At 39.2% G+C, this 12,224-nt stretch overlaps 2 long non-coding RNA genes across 4 annotated transcripts in view; both read left to right on the top strand.

Moving 5' to 3' along the window:
* Positions 1-484: 484 nt before the first annotated feature.
* The window catches only part of LOC122881696, an 80,612-nt gene continuing 68,872 nt past the window's right edge, over positions 485-12,224 (top strand). For all 3 annotated transcript variants that reach the window (XR_006379206.1, XR_006379205.1, XR_006379204.1), the window contains exons 1-2: positions 485-566; positions 676-745. This is a non-coding gene — a long non-coding RNA (uncharacterized LOC122881696). The remainder of the gene's footprint in view (positions 567-675; positions 746-12,224) is intronic.
* LOC122881697 lies at positions 3,327-10,282 on the top strand. Its single transcript, XR_006379207.1, has 2 exons — positions 3,327-3,636; positions 9,370-10,282. It is a non-coding gene; the product is annotated as an uncharacterized LOC122881697 (long non-coding RNA).

Below are 12,224 nucleotides of genomic sequence, written 5' to 3'. Positions count from 1 at the left end.
AATGAAGATCCCTGCCCTGCGCCTCTAAAGGCGAGCCTTTACAATCTATTCTGTAGGCCTAATCTTTATTTTGCTGATGATGAAAGGAGAAGGGGAAACGAGGCAAGGTGCCATTTAATCCGGTATGGACTACACACACCGACACACACACACACACATACAGAGAGAGGGAGGGAAGGAGGGAGAAAGATCCAGTGGGATCTTGCCACTGGATCCCACAGCTTGGACTTGTGGGAAAATAATTAATTAATATCGAAATTTATGATTGACAGAAAGGGTTCCTGTCTGATTTTAGGCTCCACATAAACTGCAATCCTGCCTCCATGCCAGTCACATACTTTTCCATAACTGATGACAGTGCAGGATTGAGTGAAAAAAAGGTCTACCCCCCCATGGAACTATTCAATTGACTATGAATGTGGAAAAGCTAGTTGCCATATAACACCAAAAAAATAGCTCTTTAATTGACTGGGGTGGGGTGGGGGTGTTGGAGGCGGAGGAGAAACGTGTAATCACCCAAACAACCATTTTTACCCAGTGCACCCCCTCTGGCTCTGTGTCGCAAGGTAAGAAAAAGGCTAGCCTACTCGGCTTCTATACTGGCCCTCTCTGCATCATAAACTGCATCGGCTGACTTCTGGAAGAACTCCTCTCCTTTTCTCTCTCACTCTGCAGTCTGCAGGTTATCTGTCTTTCACTGCGGATACCGCGGAGGGAGGCCGGACCGTGAGGGAGACAGTAAGAGGTAGGCGAAATGGCGCTCGCAGTTTAAATGTATTCTTTTTTTTTGTGCGTCATTCTACAATCAGAGGAGTGTGTCAGCCTTAAAGTTATCCATTCGATATCTTTAAATAGGAGGATCTGAGAACATGACACGTTATAGCCTACGTTGTTTAGATTGTAAAGCATGTGATTAGACCGCTGAAGTAGTGAAGTCTGAAAAACAGCGTCCCTTGCGTCAGTGTCCAATCAGACGTCTTTGCGCCGCAGCAACTAGTGCCAAGACGCATTTACACACCCCGCAGGCTACTGTAGCAGCATATGGCAGCCTATGGCATACTGCTGAGGCTTCTATCTGCACCAATCAGAGACGAGATGTAACTTTTTGCTGCTATTGGATGATCGTAATAACTGTATCCCTGAAGACAAGAAACTACAATATTCCTGCTAGATTGCAACTCATTACTGGGTTATAGATACCTTAGTAGTACTTACTGGCATTCCTTTATCTCTTGTGACTTTATAATACTCACATACTGTGTCTGTGGTAATCAATATGACATTTAGGGAAGTTGATATTTTCTATGGTTTCACTGTAAAATTCCATTACTTCAATTGTGATTAATAGGCCAAATTAATTGGCTTTTAGTGACTTCTATTTCTTAAGCATCACCTTAATAGTTATACAATATTCCTATAGAGACTTACATTGTGTCAGTGGTACTTGTTAGTGAGTTTGAGATGATCACATCTATTTTATTCTGTGCTAATTTATCATTGTAATATTCTTATAATTATTTATTATACTCTTTTATTGAACTTTATGCTGTTTAGTATTCTTTTAAAATGTTATATTGAATATGATGGCTTGTGTTAGTTGTTAGGGTTGTTAGGGTGTCAGGTAATTTCAGGGTGTTGGTAAGATTCTGTATTCTTATACCTACTTTGGGGTTTAAGCTTATTATAAGAAAGCATAATTTAAAATAGGATCACTTGTGTTGGTTTTATAAAGATTTTGGTGGCATGGGTTACTTCTTAGTGTTGGGTCTTTTCAGTAAAGTGTTGGTAAAACTATTCAGGAGGGAGCCACTCTAAGTGTGTGTCGTATTATTAGACACTGAGTAAAACTATAGCAGCTGGTTGTCTGAATGGCATGATATAAGAGTGTTTTTTCTTTCGTGACATGTTTTCTAGCTTTGCTCTGCAATACGCATCCATTAGTTGGATATGTAAAACACACACACACACACACACACACACACAATTTGATACATAATTGTGGACATCATGCATACTAAGTGGCAAGTGGCTGTGATCCTGCACTGAAAGTGGAGTGTTTTACTCTCACATTAGAGAGTCAGAGATTAGGAGGCATTTAAATCCGTGTGAACGGTGACCTCTTTTTACATCAGACATCCATGAACTCAGCCATAAATTTTCAGTTATCATATCATGACCTGCTTATCTTGCTTCAAATGAGGCAAGCTGAGATAAAATGTGACAGGCAGCTCGTACCTGAGATGAGTAAAATCTGATCTGACTTGTCCAATCAGGACAAATTGAAATTAATTGAATCAACCCATTTCTTCTGCTACTGTAATTAAATTAGTAGCTGGGGTGTAAATGGACATCGACTTGGCACTCAAGAGGAGATGACAAAATGCTCATTGCTGCCACCAAAGGACTATGTGTCAAATTCAGTGTGAAAGGCAGCGCACCGAATGCTGGCTGACACATTGACAAGGCTGGTGCTTCACTAGAAGAGTCTACAAACAAAACACCCTCCGATTATCTGCCAGACTGGAACACTGCCTCATATGGAGGGAAATATGTGGAGATCTGCCTACATGTGATTAAAGCAAACCTGATATTCAGTAAGTGTGGAAATAAGCATATTTACAGTGCATGACAATTTAGACTACAATTATTGCTTCTATGGTCCAGAATACTGTTTGTCCTGGGACCCTAAAACTCTGAAGTGTATTCCAAAATACTGAAATTGTTGTAGCGTTAGCAGTGCTTAAAAAAAGAAAGACCCTCTTAATCTATGGCAGAGAAACTCTTGGACTCATGAATGTAATAATTAATGAATCAAAAGAAATTTTAAACAATTGAAGGCAAATCAAATAAAATTCTGTCGCAGTCAGAAGTGAATAACACTGCTGGCTGATATCTGATATTTAATAAAACCCTCACACTTGCAGACCAATATGTTGGCCTAGGCCTCCTAGATATAGATATATGTAAGCACATTATTACATGTTGATGTTTGAATTGGAGGCCCTGTATCAAATATCTCACATATCAACTTGGCCCACACAGGTAAGGGAAGAGGTTTTACTGCTCCAAGGCCTTGGTCATCTGTGGCTCTAATGCCATTTCCAAGAACAATGAGCAGAAAAGGGCTAAAGTCGCACAGATGACACTTAATCTCATTGGAATTCCGTGTCAGGTTTGACCTTGGAAAGATATTAGCCACTCCCAAGTGACTGTGGGTGTGTGTATGAGGGGGGTTGGTGGTGCCTATGTGTCTCTGTCTGCAGTTATGTGATTGCAAGTGTGTATGTGTGTGTGTGTATCTGTGTGTGTGTTTCATGAAATGAAAACACAGGTGAAAGGTTGATAACTTTACCGTTGGACATATGATGATCCCTTCTGTGTCAGTGTAACTGTGGGTCAGAGAACCGTCCCTGTATTTGCATGGAAGTGTAGCACTCCTTGTGTTCCTAGGATGGGGGGGGGGCACTATGCATGTGCCTGAAAGCAGCCAGCAGCCAGACCAGTGGGCTGCAGGGATCTGTGGCCCAGTGATATGTGTGCCACATTGTCTGTTCAATAGAGGCCTTTGAATTTTTAAACAGCATCAGTTACTTCATACTGTCATTGTTTTGGCACCATTTGCCTTGCTTAATCCTGGTAAGTGCATATCTACACTGTCTTACTGACAATGTGGAGGTGTGTGTGTGTATGTTTACGTGTGTGTGTCAAGAGAGGGGGCATAGATAGATTGCATATGTTGCACCATGATTCAAAGCTAATGAAAGTTAGCATACTTATAAATGAGTACAGTAAGTAGCTACTGTTGTATGTCCTTTGTAGTGATTGGATATAAATGTGAGAGTGTGTGCAAGCAGGGGGCATAAGTACATATCTGTGTGAGCATGTGAGTGTGTTTGATGCCATCTAAAATGAGAGAAAAGACAGAAAACAAAAGATTATTTAAAGCCAGTCAAGTTTAAACAAATGCAGCATCTTGCTAAGGTCAGAAATGTGTGTTTCTACATTTGCTCTTAAAACGTCCGCTTCCTTACAGTCAACACTATCTTCTATAGCATCAGTCTGATCCCACTACAAAGATGCAACAATATGCTTAATAATGCTTGAATTTACTGTTTTTGACTCAATAAGCAAAACAAGATGGAAGAAAATGTGCTGTAATGTTTGAGTGAGAAAATAAACTAGCATAATAATAGCACATGAAATGTAATAATATAATAATAAATGCTAAGATCTGAAAGAATGCTAAGAAAGATAAAGCACAGATTTTAAAACAAACACAAAAATTCATGGACCACAGGACAATTTTGCAGATTCCTATAGATACCTGCATATAATATGACTCAAAAACACAGAAAAGACCAAATATAATTTTGTGTGCTTGTGTGTGAAGAATTGCCAGGATAAAGAGAAGGTATTGTCAATATTGCTTATATAAGTGGCAACGCTTTTTTAGATGAAGAAACAAAGATCTTGATTGCTGTGGGGGAGCGTTAGCTTCACCTATACACAGATTTTACATTTCTCCATTTACAGTACTGGATGCACCGGCATGTCTACAGCCTTTCTCTTTCTCTCTTTGTCTCCGTCTCCAGGGAGAAATATTTGCACAGTGAACCCTTCTCTGTATAGTTTCTATGCTCTTCCCCTTTTGTCCCTCCACTGACTTATTTATGGTAACCCGTTAATGAGCTGTACGGTCTTTAGTAGTGAGAGACAGCATGTGTAAACATTTAGATTTTTTCCCTCAAGTACACGGTGAGATCCACCAACTTAAAAGGCACAAAGTGAAATGAAATCACGGAGCAACCTAACACCTGATCCAATACAAGGTTACCCATGCAGTGTTTTGTGTTTTGCCGTGTTAATGCCCTATGTTGCTATCAGTCTGGCGTGTATTTTGGATGACTGCCAGCCAGTGGAGGAAGAGCACCTATTTTGTGGAGAGGTAATTGCTACACAGTAGCCTCTGATTGCCAGGATCTTTCACTGGGAACAGCCCCGGCTCCCTTTTCACTTGCACCGACAGCCTGATTACAAATCATCTTATTGATTTGATGAGTGCAAGATGTTTGCTAATAACTGTTCTCATACCATCTGTTAATCTTTGTTGTGATTAAAGAGGTAATCCCAATACCCATTATTCCCAATGACAAGAGCAGGGATCGTTCTCTTACACAAGCTTTAGCCCCTCACAGGCCACGCAGGGCTGAAAGGGGGGTGGCGGAGGGGGTGGGAGGCTCGAGGGGGGTGCACTACCAAGGATATCAGTGATCTCCGAATGCAATTGAGAAATCTGCTCCACATAACAAACGTGTTACAAAAAAAAGAATTACACCCCTCGCTAAAAATCCATTACCCCGTATAATCACGCAAAATGATTTTTCTTAAATATGATAATAAATCACAGGCTGGATCAATAGCCTGCGGACCAACTGCTATGCCCTGATAACGTATCAATCAATATTTAGTATTTAGATTTTAATTAATACCTCGGTGGGGCTCGGAGCCTGTTAACACTGAGAGAAATATAATACGTGATAAAAATGGGCTAAAGTAAAGAAACTGATAAAAGCAAATGCAGTCCTGTTAGCATTCCACAGTTGTTCCTCATATCTGTCATTGATCAGTCAATTGCTTGTTGTGATTAAGGAGCCTTCAAAATCAAGCGTGGTGTGTGTGTGTGTGTGTGTGTGTGTGCATATTTTTGTGTGTGCACAATGCATAGGGGAGGTGTGGATGTGTGTGTTTACATGGCAACGTACTCATTGATCATGCATTGTAGGGATGAGCTAAGCTTCACAAGCACCTGCTGCAAACCGTGCGTACAGAAGATCACAGACTAACATCATGTGTTGGATTACAAGTAAGAAATATTGTAGCAAACAAATTTTATATTGATCTTAAAGAGCCTTTTGGAATACGTTTGTAAAAATTTCTTAGGTTTATTTCACAGTGTAACACTATATACTGTGTAGGCTCTTTCTCTTACTCCGAAATAATCCTAATCTTCATACTCCTGCATGGTTACTGGTTTCTTGCATACACTGTTGCTTGGCTTCAGGGGCTTTATGGCTGATTCTCTGAACTACTCTGCAGCATACAGTAAATACTGCAATTAATTTGCTGTTGCGCAACTCTGACAGAAACAATTAGGCAAATAGTTTAAGAGTTTAAATCATTGCATCTCGAATATGCATGCAATGGCCCCTCTGTAATCTTTTCTTAAGGTTTTAAGTGTTAAACACTGGACTGCCAACTGTTTTTAAATTGGATTGACTCTTGTGGCATTTGTAATTGGAATCCTTTTGCTTTATAAAGAGATTAAAATAGATAAATATAGAAACAGACAGGCAAAGTTTGACCATCAGGATCTGCATGGCTAACAAGATTAATACGACACATAGATAAACAGGATTCTGTGTTAATCCTCCTTTGAACTAGTGCATTTGACTTGTAATCTGTTGACTTGCATCTTTCCACGGTTCCTGCCCTGCTTAAATAAACAAAGACATTCATAAAAATTCAAAAAATATTGTGTTTTTGTATATATATTCAATACCAGAGACAAACATAATACATAAAATATATGAATAATACGTAGTAGGACACATCAGTCACACCAGTTCCAGTCAAAAGTATTATCACCATATTAGTGTGCAAGGTATGTTAAACCATAAGTAATCATAGTGATAGTAAGTATACATGAAGTGAAGTGGATTATCAGTACTTCTTTCCCTTTTCCATTATTTTTACATCTAAGGAAACCTTGTCCTGTACTATCGTGTATGTTTTCTACATTAGTATTATGTTGCACCATACACACTATTTGAAGAGGAGAATAAAGGGACTGTGCAGGCTTCTGGCTGAAGGCCATGGTGGGTCCCTGGAAAGTCAAGCTGGGATGTGAGCTTACAGGACATGTGCGTGTTGCTCAGGGTTACGGCTGGATTTAAGTGTCCCAAGGCTGTCTGCTGTCTAACCTGGGTCAACAGGATATAAGGCCACAAGTGCTGGCCCGAGTGGCTTTGTTTCTTTTGAGCTTATTATCCTCGACACACACATCCACTGCCACATTGGCATGTACAGGAAGACACACACATAAACATACAGTGGAGGTCAGCTGAGGCAGCTTGGGTGTCAGTTGGGGGTGGTATGGGCATTTGCCACAATTTAGCCTCAGTGAATCTTTATGATGACCTATATCTAAAACGTTATCACATTATACAAATAAAAATAAATTTTTTTAGTGATTAGTCAGTGTTTTAGATGTAGGTGATACTCACAGCCACAAACAATACAGGGCAATGCAGATGAAATTATAAATTAAGTTAAAGATGTCAGTAAATTGCAGTGGAAATCCTCTGAAATCCCTAAACTAGCATTATAATCTTGATATAAAAGGAAGACGGTAATAAGTACAGTACAGCACAGCCATCAAATTGCAGTTATCAGTGCTCAGTTTAGCTCTGTGGTAAAGCTCACACACCATGAGACTGGACTGGATTGGCCAATCCCTATTAATCCCTTCTTACTGTTAGGTGGACAAGGTGCCAAGGAGGCCCTGTGCAGGGCTGGCATGGGGTGTGTGTTAGCAGAGTGAGTCAGCTGCTGTCGGTATTACTGTAATTGAATTAGTGTATGTGTGGTCGGAAGCGCCTTTAACAGAAGGTAGGTGAAGAAGAAGCAGAATTACTTTATCAAAACCTTTCGGGAAATTAAATTTTTTTGCTCCAATTATTTTTTTTTGGGGGGGGGGGGGGTTATAGTGATCGAGCAGTAAGGGGTTCAATGCCTTGCTAAAGGGCACCTCAGCAGTGCCCATGAGGTGAACTGGCACCTCTCCAGCTATCATTCCACACTCCACACTTTGTGCTACATGCTGGATTTGAACCTGCCACCGAGCCAAGTCCCTACCGACTGAGCTACTGCTGCCCCCACAAGGCATGTGGGCATGAAGGCATGTGTTGCAGTGACTTGTCTTCTGGGTAGCATATATAAGCATTCTAACATTCATAAATTACTGACTGTATATCATTAAATTACAACATTTATTTTGAGATATTATCAGCATTGTTAACATAAACAAATGAGGATTTCCACTGCACATTGTGTGCTACAGCGTAAGATTTTGATGTAAAATCAGCTGTATTGTTCTAAGGGAGCTGTTCTGGCCATGGTATATGGTAAAAGGAGCAAAAGGTAGATTTATTTATTTATTTTTTATTCCTTTCTGTGACGAGGAGTGTATAAAGGCAGCAACATACTTATTTTCATGAGAAGCAACAGGATTTATGGTCTTAATTTTGAGGACCAGTAGCATTAGCAATACCTCTAGTGGGAAAGTGAGGCTACCAATTGTCTTGGCTACCAGGGTGTAATTTGCCTCCATTATTTATACTTGAAGCTGCACTAATTAACATTTTCGTATTAACAATGGAAAAATGACTGTATAATGTGAAAGGAGTCGCTCGTAGTGACGAACCTACAGAGAATTATCAAATGACTCCTGCAGTTCTTCACAGCTGTACAGAGCTTTAGCTTGTTTTAGTTTTAGCTTCTTTCAGCTTATTGTTTTGGTTTTCTGGCCTGAAACTTTACTGTTACTGAGTCTCACTTCTCTCATCAGCCTCATTCCCAGCAGCAGCAGGTAGTTGATTTCAGTGAAAAGACTAGGATGAACCCACAAGCATTAAGCAGCTAAAGAGGCATTTTTCCCTCAGCAGTTGGTGGAGACCAAAGCAGAGCTAAGAGGAGAGTGAACAATGTATTTACATGCGCTAGGCTGACAAAAACACAATCCCAAAAGAATGCTAATGTTGCTCTGAACATGTAGTTGACCAGTTTAGGGTGGAAAGGAGGAGGAGGTGGAAAATTGTTGTCAAAGTCCCTACTTGCTGTTTCCTACTTGCTTCATGAATTTTAACTATGAAAACTAGAAAACAATTTAACCATTATATTGTTACATTAATTTATAATGTTACATTTTTACATGAATATTATACATTTGAAAAATAAAAACAAGAAAAAAGCATTGCATGGAAAAACAGTGGAATTGAAAGATTGAAACAAAGTTGAAGGGGAAAATGAAGTTGGTGGGTGGAGGGGGATGACGGACAGTTGTGGAGACAGGGTTGTTAGTTTATGTAGGCTGTGGGCTGAGTCGACTGGAAAATTTTGATCACTTTAATTTACTATATCCAGCGTTGCTTCTCTTCCCGTCCAGCACTTTTATCAAGTCCTGTGAGCCCGTATTGATTTTTTTATTTTCTGCCCAGGATAAGAAGACAGAGAGTTAGGGAGCTCTGGTGAATGGAGAACTTTCCTCAGATTGCTGCTATTCTCCAGCTTATTGCATCCTGTCGTTTGTAGTTTCAGATGATGTCCAGTACGCCACGGCTGCTCCAGCCAATAAACAAGGTGACTAACAATGGAAGAGGGCCGGGAATGAAGAGAGGGAGACAGGCTAACCACCACACCACACAGATAGAAACAAGGGGGGAGAGGACATTTTATAGCTAGAACTTGCCTTTGTTTTATGGCTACGTTGACACTCTTTTGAAAAAGTATGTGCTTTACTGTGTGTTTACAGCAGTTTTTACTTGTCTGTATTTAATAAATATATCCTTTCAAATTGTTCTAAGAATATCAGAGATGTATTGAGGGATGAAGCCCACTAAATGTAATTTTTTAATTTGTTTAATAAAGTTGATGTCAGTTTAATCAGGAAAGGATCCTCTGTGGGAAATTATGATGCGCACTAATGCTTTTCTGAAAATATATTAGATTTTTGTTTGTGTTCCTGATGATTTGGAGGTATTACTGTAATCTGTAAACTTTTATTTTACACAAAATCCAATAGGACTTTGGTATTTTATCTCCCTTTTCTCTGGCTTTCAATTTGAAATCATGATGTCGTTTAAGATCAAAATAAGCAGGTATTTGTCCGTGAACAATGCAACAGAGTATAATGTATTATTTGCTTTTATCCTGTCCCACAATATGCTTTCATAGAGTTACCATGTTAGAATTTAAATAGTCATTCTGGGACTGAAGGCAAGAATACTATTTAACATTTTTGTATATTGCTGTCACTGGTGTGTCTCCCTGAGCAAAATTAATTATCACCTTTGCCCCAAAGAAAATGCAATTAAAAAGTAGAGGTAATGGTTTTTTCTCCAAAAGGAAACGGGACGATAGTTTTGTCCCCAATTCATTGCTTTTTGATAATGTGTGTATCAGACAAATTGTTGTACTCTTCCATAAAATCTTTTTTTTTCCTTCATTTTTTGGTCTTTTTTTCTTGTGGCTGTGTATTTGCATTTTCGAATGTTGGGCTAAGAGGATGAGTATGTGTGTATGAGAGAGGGAGGGGGTGGGGTGTGTGTGTGTGTGTGTGTGTGTGTGTGTGTGTGTGTGTGTGTGTGTGGGATTAGTGACAGTCTGATAAAAGATGTCTCCAAAACCCTAATTAAAATTGAATACCCCTGCAAATGCAAAGCAACATGCAATCTCCAGGTATTTCATTAAGAGCAACTATCTCAGTGCGAGGCTGTTTTTTATGTCTTTCTTCATTGCGCACAAATAGCTATCCTCCTTTCGTTTTATTTTTCACACTTCCACATCTGCCTCTGTCTTTGCCAAACCTCACGTTTGTTCTTCTCTCCCTCCCTTGATGTCAGACACAATGACAAAATAAAATCAAACTGAGTAACCCGTGTGTCCCTTTATTCTCCAAAACACTTCCAAGGTTCAGCTCATTAAACTGCTGAAAAAAATAAGGGCTTCTAATGCAACAGTGAGCACAGCGTTGCATTTTTATAACACAAACATGCTCAACAAATAAGAACAAACTTTTTTTTAACAAATGCTGAAACTGGTAATAGTTTAATATAGGTTGTGTTATTCTTTCCAATTAAAATGATCTCCATGACTTATTTTGTTGCAGAAATCTGTGGATAGTTTCATGTCTGCATTGACAATTACATAGAGTCAATTCATCAATAAAATTACACTCAATTGATAATAAAGTAGTGCTTAAAACAGTTTAAATAAGATCAAAACTCTCTTGTGATTTTTATTTATAATGAATATTTTGCTATTTTTGCTCATGTATTCCTATCCGATCTTTTCTTATCATAACTGGTGGTTATTCTAGACAACTCCTCTTGCTTCGTGTCATTCCTCATGCCGGATCTTGAACTAAAAGTGTTCAGAGTTTCTAATGCCGCCCGTCATCTTCTTGTTACATCATGACAAACGGGGCTCATCCTCTGTCCTTGGTCTCCAAATATCTCCTGCAGTTTTGTGAGTAAAACGAGAAGAGTGATTGCACTGTATAGCGGAAAACCTTGTTTGAGATCTGACCTGTGTTGTGGCTGCAGTAGCACTTTCACTTCCTACTGTCTGGACTCAGACTGCCGGCCATGTGATCTCACTTTAGAGGAATACACACACACACACACACACACACACACACACACACTTGTCAGTGTCATCAGCCAGTTAAGATGAATCAGTTCAGACTCTTGCATTAGTCTGGACACATATTTCTGTAACTGTACTGTATCCAAACTGTACTGTATGAAATCATGTGAAAGAAAAAGGTTGAATTCCTGCACACAGTCACCACTAGGTTTATTACAGATACAGTGTTTTGGTCATGGACCCTTGTCAGGTATCAAATTCACAATATGAAACAACAATATCTTTACTTTAGAGTCACAGGCTGCAACAACCAATCAAAAGGAGAGCCAAATCTCAAACATCTATAAGAATTAACGAATTGGTAATTGATAAAAATATATGTCAAAATCCACAGAATACAAATGAAAATAAAACAACAAAATTAGCTTTTTTAAAATAAAAGATTAGATGGGCAATGAAAATATGCATCGTTGTTCAAATGGGGATAGAAGAAAATATTAGCTCAAAAATTGTAAAAGCAGAACAGTTGTTGGCAGCATTAGTGCAAAAAAAAAAGAAAAGACAAAAGAAATGGCAGTATAAATATTGGCTGAACCTTGCTCACAGCTCAGTTTACATGGCTGCCTGCAGAAAATACAGAGGAAATTGCTCCAGTTTAAGCTTCCGTTTAGTCATAAGAATAGGGTCAGTTTGGTATGCTGCCATAGTCATGCCCCTGAGTCATTTTACTGTATGTATTTTTTGTCATCCATTCCCGAAACACGAGTTGAATCATACAGCAAATAAATAATCCCCAGCGC

Source organism: Siniperca chuatsi, linkage group LG9, assembly GCF_020085105.1.
Source record: "Siniperca chuatsi isolate FFG_IHB_CAS linkage group LG9, ASM2008510v1, whole genome shotgun sequence".
Classification (NCBI taxonomy): domain Eukaryota; kingdom Metazoa; phylum Chordata; class Actinopteri; order Centrarchiformes; family Sinipercidae; genus Siniperca; species Siniperca chuatsi.
This window is presented reverse-complemented; position numbering and strand designations above follow the sequence as displayed.